Source organism: Lygodium microphyllum, chromosome 17, assembly GCF_053477565.2.
Source record: "Lygodium microphyllum isolate KBCC chromosome 17, Lygodium_microphyllum_v1.1.10, whole genome shotgun sequence".
Classification (NCBI taxonomy): Eukaryota; Viridiplantae; Streptophyta; class Polypodiopsida; order Schizaeales; family Lygodiaceae; genus Lygodium; species Lygodium microphyllum.
The window spans coordinates 48120035-48132682 of record NC_141151.1 but is presented as its reverse complement, the minus strand read 5'-3'; positions in this window follow the sequence as shown (position 1 = coordinate 48132682).

Genomic DNA, 12648 nt, shown 5'->3' with positions numbered 1-12648 from the left:
ATACTTGCAGCTAGTTCTTCTGATGCTTCACACTTGACTGAGACACCTAGTATGTATGCACAGTGCTGGTTATTGGATTCAGGTGCGTCCTTCCATGTGACGCCTTACCGTGAGTGGTTTCACTCTTACCGTACTGTGTCTGGATCAGTCAGACTTGGAGATGACAGGTCTCTTGATATTGTGGGCTGTGGAGATATTCAGTTGCAGTTTTCCACTGGCAGTTCCTTTTTGCTCAGGGATGTACGTCATGTACCTGCGCTTACGCGTAGTCTTATGTCTGCAGGACAGTTGGATGATGCAGGATTTCATGTCTGTTTTGGGGATTCTGCCTGGAAGATTACCAAAGGCAGACTTGTGCTTGCTAGAGGCGCCAAGGCTGGCAGCCTCTATCCTCTTGTTGTATCTGGGTCTTCTGTAGACCATGTTTTGGCAGTGGGCTCTATCCCACATGTATCACTTTGGCATGCCCGTTTGGGGCATATGTCTTTGAAAGGAATGAAAATGTTATCTGGTTTGCAGTATCTTCCGCCTTTGGATTATGCATGTTTTGACTCGTGTGATCATTGTCTTTATGGTAAGCAGAATAGGTCTACGCATAAGAAATCGAGTAGGCCACGCATGAGTGAGCCCTTGGCATTGGTGCATTCCAATGTTTGTGGGTCTATGCCTTGCATGTCTATGGGTGGCGCAAAGTACTTCGTTACCTTCATTGATGATTTTTCTAGGAAAGTGTGGGCTTATCCCATAAAGCAGAAGTCCGATGTCTTGGCAGTTTTTCAGAGATGGCTTGCTCTTGTTGAGAACCAGACTGGGTATAGGCTGAAATGCCTTAGGACAGATAATGGGGGAGAATATGTCTCGCATGCTTTTGAGCAGTTTTGTGATGACAGGGGTATTAAGCGTCAGTTGACCGCCCCTTACACCCCACCCCAGAATGGTTTGGCTGAGCGCATGAACAGGACTATTCAGGAGCGTGTGCGCTCTATGCTTAGCCATGCAGGCTTACCCCCGAGTTTTTGGGCTGAGGCAGTTAGTACGTCAGTGCATGTCATAAACCGATCGCCTTCCAGTGGATTGGATTTCCAGGTTGCAGAGGAAGTTTGGGCTGGTAAGCCACCCTCTTATGCGCATCTCCGTGTCTTTGGATGTGAGGCATTCTGCCATGTGCCCAAGGACAAGAGGAGTAAATTGGATCCAAAGAGCATTAAATGCATATTCCTTGGCTATGGTGAGTCAGGAGAGATGGGCTATCGCCTATGGGATCCGCAGGCGCGGAAAATAGTACGCAGCCATGATGTCGTCTTCCATGAAGACAAGATGCACAGGCAGCCTGAGAAGGTGGTTGAGATCCACAGAGTGATCTTTCAGGAGGAGCCTAAAGCTCCATCACAGCCAGTAGTACAGCCTGCAGCAGTTCCTCCACAGGGCCAGGATGTTGGACAGGTAGTTAGACAGGCAGCAGAGCCTGCGGTGAGACGGTCTGCTAGAGATAGACGTCCACCTGACAGATTTCAGCCCTCTATGCATTATGTTTTGGTTACAGATGCAGGAGAGCCTTTCACTTATGATGAGGCTATGCGCAAGGGTGACAGTCACTCCTGGGAGAGGGCTATGCAGTCTGAGATAGACTCCCTGCATAAGAATGAGACTTGGGATTTGGTTGCCTTGCCTAAGGGCAAGAAGGCTTTGCCATGCAAGTGGGTGTACAAGCTGAAAAGTACCCCTGGACACCCCAAGCCGGCATACAAGGCTAGATTGGTAGCAAAGGGTTTTAAGCAGGAACATGGTGTGGACTTTGATGAGGTCTTCTCTCCTGTGGTTAAGATGACCACCCTGCGCTTAGTCTTGGCTTTGGTTGCACAGCTTGACTTAGATCTATATCAAATGGATGTCAAGACGGCTTTTCTACATGGGGACTTGCATGATGAGATCTATATGGATCAGCCTAAGGGCTTTGCAGAACCTGGCAGGGAGCACCTAGTGTGCAAGTTGAAGAAGAGCTTGTATGGCTTGAAGCAGGCACCTAGGGAATGGTATCATAAGTTTGATGCCTTTATGCAGTCACAGGGCTACAGCAGGAGTGCTATGGATCCGTGTCTTTACACGAAGAAAGCCCGTGATGGCAGTTTGCTTATCTTGGTACTCTATGTTGATGATATGCTGATAGTAGGGAAAGCTCATGATGAGCTAGATGCTCTTAAATCTCAGCTGAAGAAGAGCTTTGAGATGAAGGATTTGGGACAGGCCTCACATATACTTGGGATGCGCATTAAGCGCGATAGACATCAGGGACTTTTGTATCTCTCACAGCGGGAGTACATTCATAAAGTCCTTGAGCGCTTCCGCATGCAGGACGTAAAGCCTATTGGCTATCCATTACCTTCTTATGTGAAGGTATCACAGGCCGATTGTCCGCAGACAGATGAGCAGAGGGCCGAGATGGCCAAGATCCCTTATGCATCAGCCGTGGGCAGTTTGATGTATGCCATGATAGCCACTCGTCCAGATATTGCGCATGCAGTTGGTGTTGTGGCACGCTATATGGCTACACTTGGCAGCAGACATTGGGATGCCGTGAAGGGTATCATGAGGTACCTGAAGGGCACAGCAGATATGTGTATTTGCTATGGCAGCCAGGATACAGGGGTCGTGGGGTACACTGACTCCGATTATGCAGGACATGCAGATAGTAGGAAGTCCACTTCTGGCTATGTATTCACCTATGCTGGAGGGGCTGTCTCTTGGATGTCCAGGGTTCAGAAGTGTACGGCTTTGTCTACCACTGAGGCCGAGTATGTTGCAGCCACTGAGGCTTGCAAGGAGGCCATATGGTTAGGCCGTCTAGTTGCTGACCTTGGGATTGATGCTACACCTACACTGCATTCGGATTCTATGAGTGCCATTCAATTGGCTAAGAATCCGGTCTTCCATGCGAAGACGAAACACATTGAGGTGAGGTATCACTTCATACGTGGTGTCGTGGAGGACAGGTCTGTTGACCTTGTCAAGATCTCCACTGACGAGAATCCTGCAGATTTGCTCACGAAGAGCCTCACTACTGAGCGCTTTGCCTTCCTCAGGAGGTTGATGGGCGTTGGATGAGATGTCACCTTTCCTCATCCCTTGTACCTATGTACATTTGTACTGTCTTTTCTTTTTCTTTTCTCTCTCACTAGGGTAGATTCGCCTTTAAGTGGGAGGTTGTTGGGGGTAAAGGCGCCTCCGCCGTGCCGCCCCGTGTATTACTACACTGACAGTACCCGCCACTGCACACTGCAGGTGGCGGGCGCCCGTCACGTCACTTTATTCTTTATTCTTTTAGTGACAGTTTGAATAAAGGAAGGCCCGGTCACACATTGTGACCGTTGGAGTTCCCATTTCTTGTCTCTCTCTTTCTTGCTCTTGCTCTCCCGCCATAGCTCGCGTGCAAGCTTCGATCCTTCTCACCTTTCATTGTGGAGCTTAGGTCGTTGTTTATTGATGTTGGTATGGTGCTAAATGAACAATGGAAGGCCATGGATGTTCATGAGCATTGAATGCTCAATCTTGGCTTATATGAGGCTATTGTGGCTAGCTATAGCTCGATTGAAGGTTGAAAAGTATATGAGCATTGACACTCATATGCCATTAGTGAGTGTGGCACATGTCTCAAATGTCATTAAGCTATTTATAAACTAAGAATGCCTCTATTATGACAAAGAACTGATTATCACAGATTGCTTGTCTATTGTATGTTATGTCAGAGACTGCTTATTTGTTCATTGCTTATCTATATGATAGCATTCCTAGATGTCATGTTAGATGTCTAGAGATGCAAAGCAAGTTACTTAGTTGATATACTACTGATATAGCAGAGCTACTAGTGCAATCACTTTGAACTAGAATTGTCATAGTTGAGAAAAATCATATCTATGTAATGCAACTGAGATCCTTGGATACCTTCTGATGTACTGATGGTTGCTTGATGTGACTGAAATGAGCTAAATTAGACTAAGTATAGAATGTATGAGTATTGCTTGTGTTATGTAAGCATTCACTCATTAAAAAGACTATCGTTCGTAGATTACAAGGAGTCATGCATGAGTACATAGAACTGTGACCACATCAAATGCTGATAGGACTAACAACATCACTCATAGAGTGGACAACAACAACTATACTATATGGAAAATTTGTATGGAGAATTTATTGACTAGACAAGGCTATTGGGATCTGCTGATAGGTGAAGAAGTTGAACCTAAGCTTCTAGAATGTAATTCCACAGCTGAATAGTAGAGAGCACATCATGCATGGCTTGAACATGCTCGCATAGTAATACATTGGCTTTCATTATGTATCTCTGATGCAATGGTCATGCGGATTATGAATTGTAAGACACCAAAAGATGGATGGGATATTTTGAGGTGGTACTATGGTACTACCACTAGTGCACGCAAAATTCAGTTGACGCAGAAGTTTGATACCATGGATAGGAAAGGACGATCCATACAAGATTATATAATAGAGATAAAGAAAATTGTTGATCAGCTAGCATCTATTGGAGCTAAGGTTCATGATGAGGATCTAGTTGCAGTTACATTGAATGGCCCTGGACTAGAGTAAAAGTCATTTGATGCATCCATATCAGTACAATTGAAAATACCTAAGTTCAATGAGTTGGTCACCTTACTTGTTCATGAAGAGGTTAAACTTGGTTTAACTATGGGTTCAAGTAGCTCCAAAAGGAGAGATGCAATTTTTTATATGAATCAAAGAGGCCATGGCAGAGGGTTATCTCGTGGACAAGGAACTCAACAAAATGCATTTTACAATGTAAATAATCAACAAGGACAAAATTCTAGAGGTAGTGGATACTTTTGAGTGAGGGGGAGATCCAACTCTAGAGGTAGAGGACCATGGCAGTCACATACTACGCATGAAAATGCAAAAAAGGATAAGGATTTCCATTATTGTGGAAAGTATGCCACATTTCTAAGGAATGTTGGAAGAAGCAAGCCAATAAAAAGGCAAGCAGCAATAGGGTCATTATGCTTCGTCTAGTCATACTTAGGATGCTTCTACTGACAAGTTTTTTGCTATGATGTATGTTCCAAATCGTGCTGCTAAAGAGAATAAGTAAGTTGATGTATGGTACATTAACTCTAGGGCATTCAATCATATGACACCACATGGGGAATGGTTTACTAACATGGTTCCGCATAAGCATGGGTATGTTTGTATTAGGGATGATACTTGGCACATTATTGAGCATAAGGATGTGTACCCCTGGTACTTCATGATGGCTAGAACAAAAGTCTATATGATGTATTGCATGTGCCCTTTATTACAAAGAATTTGATGTCAGTTGGTCAGATGACATAGCAGAACTTATAGGTTTGCTTTAATAAGCATGGCTATTTTATAGAGGAATTTGGCAATGGCTGCAAATTGATTGCCCGAGGAAAAAGACATGGTTGAATGTTTACATTGGATCCTACATTGCCTCAGTTGAAGTTAGCCATGTTTGCACATGGTTAGGGCATTGCTAGAGACCTTGAAATTTAGCACAAGAGGATTGGTCACATGAATATTCAAAGGCTAGAGACTATGTAAAAGAAAGTAGCTGCAAGTTTGCCAAGGTCTACATATACTAAGTTAGGTCATGTCTATGGTGGCAGATGTTAGTTTAGCTAGCAAGCATGGTTTCCCTTCATGAAACATGTACCAAACAACTCTAGGCCACTACAGTCGATATGCTCTGATGTACGGGGACCAACCCATAATGCATCTCTTGGAGGATCCAAGTATTATGTGACATTTGTAGATGATTTTAGCATGTATATTTGGGTGTATATCCTGAAGCATAAAGATGAGGTGTTTGTTGTCTTTAAGGACTTTAGACAACATAGTGAAATGGACTTTGATTGCCCTATCTCATGTCTGAGATCTAACAGTGGTAGTGAATATGTATCTAATGAGCTTGATAGATATTTAGCAAAGATTGGCATTCACAGGTAGCTCACGTGCAATTATACTCCATAGCAGAATGGAGTGGATGAAAGAAAGAACCGAGTTCTTATAAAGCTCTTAGTGATGCTCCTAGTTTTTTGACATTTGGATATGATTTGGTTGATAGTCTACATAGTGAGCTTGGAATTTCGTATGTATACTCCTGGTGCTAAATAGAGCAGATATGAGAGGGAAAGCATATATGACTAAGGTCATGGAATACAAAGAGCCTGGTACATTTAGTGAAGGTGTCATGGATAAGAACTGGTGCAAAGCAATGGATGAGGAAATGAACGCGTTGGCTGAAAATCAGACTTGGGAATTGGTTACACTACTTGATAGCAAGTGTATTGGTTGTAAATGGGTGTATAAAGTAAAGTGCAAGTTTGATGGCAACATTGAAAGGTATAAGGCCAGGCTATGGCAAAAGGGTATGCACAATAGAATGGTTTTGGACTATGAAGAGACTTTTAGCCTTGTTGCTAAGATGGCAACTATCAAAAGTACAATTGCTTCGACTATGCAGAAAAGGGCTGGAAATTATAGCAAATGGATGTGAAGAACACTTTCCTGAATGGTGACTTAGAAGAAGAGGTGTTTATGGATCAGCTTGAAGGGTATGTACACTCTCAATATTTGAATTCTGTTTGCAAAAATATCTTTATGGATCGAAACAACTCCAAGAGCTTGGCATGCACGCATTAGCAGTTACTTACTGAGTCTTGGATTTACAGTTGGCAAGGCTGATCATAGTCTGTTTACCAAAAAGATATGAGTAGGTCTTGTGGTGCCAGTCATCTATGTAGATGACCTCATTATTACAAGTGATGATGACTTGGAATACATGATTCAATGCCAACGTTGAAAATTGACTTTGACATGAAAGATTTAGGTGAGGTGAAACTCTTCTTAAGTATTGAACTGGTAAATTCAACCAACAATGTGATGTAGAGACTATGTGTATTTGAAATGCTAAAGAAGTATGGCATGACATATTGTAAACCATTGAATACTCCATTGGATCAGAATACCAAGTTGGATGTGGATACTGTAGCTGAAATTGTAGATGTTATCATGTACAAGCAAATGGTTGGAAGTCTTATTGACTTGACCATCACTGGGCCTAATCTTAGCTACTTAATTGGGCTTATTAGTTAGTTTATGTAGAAGCCCAAGAAACCCCATTTGGATGTAGTCAAAAGAATTATGTGTTATGTTAAGAAAGTGGAAGATTATGGAATCTTTTATGAGAAAGATAAGGACCTAAATTTAGCTCATGGAATATACTAATGCAAACTAGGCAGGTTGCCCTTAATGATAGATGGTCTACTAGTGGTTATGCACTCAGTCTTGGCAGTGGCACGATTACTTGGAGTAGAAGAAACCCAACAATTTCACTCTCTAGCATTGAGGCAGAGTACAGAGATGTTGCATTAGCACTTTGTGAGATTGCTTACAAAGAACATGTAGTTGATATGCAACTGGAGCGATGATTATGAAGACAAGAGGCTGGTAGATTGGAAGCTTTGATAGCATAAGAGATTAGTCAAAGGGAAGAGTCTATGAGACTGAAGACATAAGGAAGGTCCTACAATAGAAGAAACAAGTGAGGTAAGTGAGTGGAAGCTCTATATGACTTCAAGTTAAGGATCTTTAATCAGCCTACCCCAAGATTTTGGGACTTGTTTGTATTCCAAAGCTTTAGAAGTGAAACGAAGTGGAGAACACTGGTTTTGTTTACAATATTACGTATTTTGCGAGCTGAGCTATGTAAGTGACCAAGAGTCAATGTTCTCCTGAGAGTGAAATCCCAGGAGAGGAGTCAAATTACAAGCCAATTGCCTAGAGTATATTTGATGTGTATTGAGTTGCTCATAGGAGCTAACAGGGTATCTACTTTGGCGTTTTCTCGTCCTTTCCTATATTTTTCATAGGTACCAGCTCTTGCCTTACCATGCCTACTTCACAAGACCCCATGTCTTCTAGCCATCGAGCATAAGCACTTTAACACAGTGATGTGCATCCCAAGAATATGTGAGGCTTGTCGCATGTCCTTTGTTTCAAAGCTCTTATTGAGTTGACTTTTCAAAGCATCTAGCTCATCATGAGCTCACCTAGCAATCAACATATCATCCACATAGAGTGCCAAAATCATAAGGGTGCCATCACATGCATTTTTTGTGTATAAACGTAGATCCATTTCACTATAGGTATATCCGTGTGAATGCATGAAAGCACCAAACTTGTGGTACCATTCTCTAGATGCCTATTTAAGGTCATAATGCTTTTCTCAACTTTCACACCAGATGTTCCTTGCCTTTTTCCTAAAAGCCCCAAGTTTATTGCATATAAATCTCATCATGCAAGTCCTCATGTAAGAAAGCCGCATGGCCTCATCATAAGTAAGAGGCTCACTAGAATCTATCGCCATAACATAGTCAGTGGAGGGTGCAAATTGATCATATCAGCATCCACCTCTAGTAGGACATCTCAAAATAGACTAGCATGCCTATACATCCTATCTAACATCATAGTCATAAGCCACTGGAGCATCAACTGTAGGTTATCTAGCTGGTTGTACAATAACAAGAAGCTCCTCTTAAAATATCGCCCTACATACCTCAACTACTTGCTCAGATTGCTTATGCATTTTCTCCTAATGGAAAATAACATCATGGCTATGGATGACCTTTTGAGCTTTCAAATTCCATAGGTGATAGCCCATCTCACTTGCATCCCTGTAACCAAGAAGATGCATTACACTGACTCCAACTGATTACACTTGTCCTTTTGGAAACGTGGTAAAAATCCTTATAACCAAAGACATGCAAATGAGCATATAATGGAGTCTTTTCAAACCATATCTCCTCTGCAACCTGATAGTCAATAGTATGTATGGGGATCAATTAATCAAATGTACAGTAATAGTAATTGTCTTAGCCCAAAAATATTGCATTAAGCTTATTTAGGTCTTGGGCTCTTTCCTAGATTGTCATGTTCATGTGCTCAACCATACCATTGTGGGGTGGGGTATATGGGTTGGTTAACTGACGCTTAATGTCTTTATCATCACAAAACTGCTCAAAAGGCTTTAGATACATATTCACTTTTATTGTTAGATTGTAGGCATTTCATCCAATATCCAGATTGGTTCTCAATAAGAGCAAGCTAGCACTGAAATATAGCCAATACTTCCAATTTCTACTTTATAGGGTATGCTCATACTTTATGTGAGTAATCATCAATGAAAGTAACAAAATACTTCATGTTACCTAACTACTGATAGGACATAGGTCCACAAACATCAAAATGAATAAGATTTAGAGGCTCGTCCATGAGCGCATTGCTAGACTTTTTATGCAAGCTGCATGTCTACCTACTATAAAGACAATGATCACAAGAATCAAAATATTATAGTCAAAGGGAAAAAGATACTGCAAATGGGTAAGAATTTTTATTCCCTTTAATGACATGTGTCCAAGGCAACAATGCCATAATGATATATGTGGCATTAAGTAAGGGATAAAGAGTGCCAGACTTGGCACCTCATGGAAGGACAAGATTCCCATAGGTAATCCTCCATGAGGATCACAAAAAGATGCAAAATAACATGTAGCATCCAACTGTTTAGCAAAGAGTAGGATTTTGGTCAAAACTACAACATGGCATACATCATACAAAGTAAAGATGCTACCTAAAGCAAACTGTAGTTGCACATCTTGAATACCAACAATATCCAATGCTAAGTCATTCCATAATCTCACATATCTTTTCATGTTGTGATAGGAGTAAAACCACTCTCAATGAGGGGTAACATGAAATGAAGCCCTTGAATCAATTAGTCAACACTGAGCATAAGTATACCAGGCATCAATCAAATGTGAAATGTCAAGAGAAGAAGCTACAAGTATATAATTATCATTTGAATAAGTCTACACTACATCAATCTCTTCAATCTTGATGTTGGATTTATTGGGGACAATGCTGGGATCATCATTCTTTTCCTACGCTTTGCACTTTCCCTTTTCCTTGCACTTGTCCACACATATTTGATGGCATTGTGACCAAATATGACTTGGATTCCCACAATAATGACAACTTAATGTGAACTTATGACCATGGAACTTACTACTAGACTAGCTACATGGTTGAGAATGAGACTTTTAAGAGTGTCTCTCACAATGATCATTATTGCTCTTAGCATTACTTCCTCTAACTATTAAAGAATGAGAGCTATAGGAGGAAGCATCAAGTTTCCTTATGTTAACTTCTTCATTTAGTAATGCACCCTTGATATCCTACAATTTCAATCTGTCAATAGGCATATTTGCACACATAGGAGTATGGAATGTATTCCATTCATGCAATATAACTAGCAACCAAGAACAAAAGTGGGTGGACATGGAAGTCCCTTCCTTTATAAAAAGGTCCATGAGTTTCTTCAGCTAATACATCTGAGAGGTAGGGCTTTGTTATCATAAACATCGTAGATTTTCTCCCATAACTACCATGTAGTTTGCCCTTCAGAGACAAGATTGTAGAATACTTGCTTAGAGAGTGAAAAAATGATTGTATACTTACATAACTTATCCAATTTAGTCTAGTCATTTTCATCAAAGAATTTGTGCTTTACATCCTCATGCCTCCATGGCTTAATCTACAATTTGTTGCTCCAAAACTTGCCATATATGTGCATTTCAGTAGCTATAATTAGTGCCATCCAATTTGTTAATGTTAAAGATAGCATTATCATTTTATCCATCAACCATCACGCCATCAAATGAAAGCACAAGATAATAAGATAGCCTACTATAAATGATTACAAATCAAGTCCAAATCACAGCCAAGACAAAGTCTAAACAAAAGAAAACATCAAAATATAGGGGTATCACCTGCTAGTCAATAAACTGTCAAATCAAAACATTAGCTCTAATAAATGATGCATAAACCTACAATTACAACACTGCTCTAATAAATGTAGTAGTATGAGAATCCAATAGTGGGAAAATCAAATAAAAGACCAAGCTCCCACTACCAAGAATATACAAGGAAACAACTAGAATATGTAAAAGCAACTAGCATTGGAGATGCATAGAACTCGTACCAAGATCTATCACAACCTCAATGAGTTAGTAAACCATACATCTAGTAGGCATAGATATCATGTGTGTAGTAGGTCTTAGGAGGAATAAAAGAGAACTACCAAATGCATGATCGATTGAGCAAGGGTCACAAAGCTTAATACATAGCCAAGTAGTGTGTATACATCACTGGCATCACATTGATAGAGACAGGTGTTGGATCTAAAGCATAAATCAAATCAGCCCACTGAAGAGTAATTGCATCCCCAATGAGCATCAAGAGAGTATATACATATCTCAATGAGTTTCATTGTCTCAATAGACTAAGAATAATTGTATTAAACTGAAAGCTCTACTTAAATGAAAAATATCAAAGTAGCTCAATTGACTCCCATTGAAACAAAGCCAAATGTCAAATGAGCATGACAAGCTCAATAGATTAGATATATGACACCCAAGCATCCAATATATATCAAGTACATAGCCTAGAGCACAATAAAATCTTCAAGTCCATAAGTAAATGGTCATTTGTAACAATTGACCAAAGCTCCAAGACATGTAAACAAGGTCAAATGCAAAGTGCAAAGCATTCCATAGACATATGTGGATGCATAGCATCAATGTCATACATCAATACATCCAATGTAGTACCCAAACAACATCAAATGGCAATAGACATTGACTTTCATAGTCAAATAGCTTGCTACTCATTATATTATAGTGGTGACAACCCTGCTAAAATTGAGTCAAGGCAAGCTCAAATCAAGCTAAGAGCACCTCAAGACATTTTCCAAACATGCTAGTATCAATGCATGTTTATACAAGCATCAATAGACACATATACAAGCTCCAAGCATTGAAATAAACCCTCTTAGACTTGTGTTATGATAGGTATGCTATATATTATAGCTAATGATAGAGGCATGGAGGCCCAAATAAAAACCCAAATCATGTCAAGCCATGGGCCAAACAGCCACCAATAATCTTAGCATCATATGAGCATTAATAGGCATAAGTATGAGCTCAAAAAGTAGGTGAAATGACTATCTCTATTTTATGATAGCATGCTGCTATGAGTATCCAGCCAAATAGAGGTTTGGAAGCTCAAGATTAGTGCCCAATGATAAATGCCAATGCTGGGAGGGTAGGGAAGTAATGCCTAATTATTCACCAAGAGCCAAAGCAAGCATTACTACTGTTGTCAATGTGATAGGGAGATGGCATGAAGAAACAGGCATAAACTGATCTCTCCACAACTGATAAGGTTGCTACTATTGATGGCCACACTAAAGCACTTACTGGTGCTCAATCAATCCTTTGGCAAGCCCTGGGCAAGCTCAAACAACCCTGAGTAAGCTGAGATCAAATATTGATCTCAAATGGAAGAAGCCATAGTAGCCGTTAAATGTTGAGCTGTAGGGTTTGAATTTGGGTAGAAGCAATCATTGACGAACGTCCTCAAACCAATGCTTTGATACCAGTTGAAGAGAGAAACCTGAGTGGGAGCTTGAGCAAGTGGAAGAAAGGGAGATTCAAGACATGGATAATGGGGCAAGAGACCAAGAGAGAGAGACTCAAG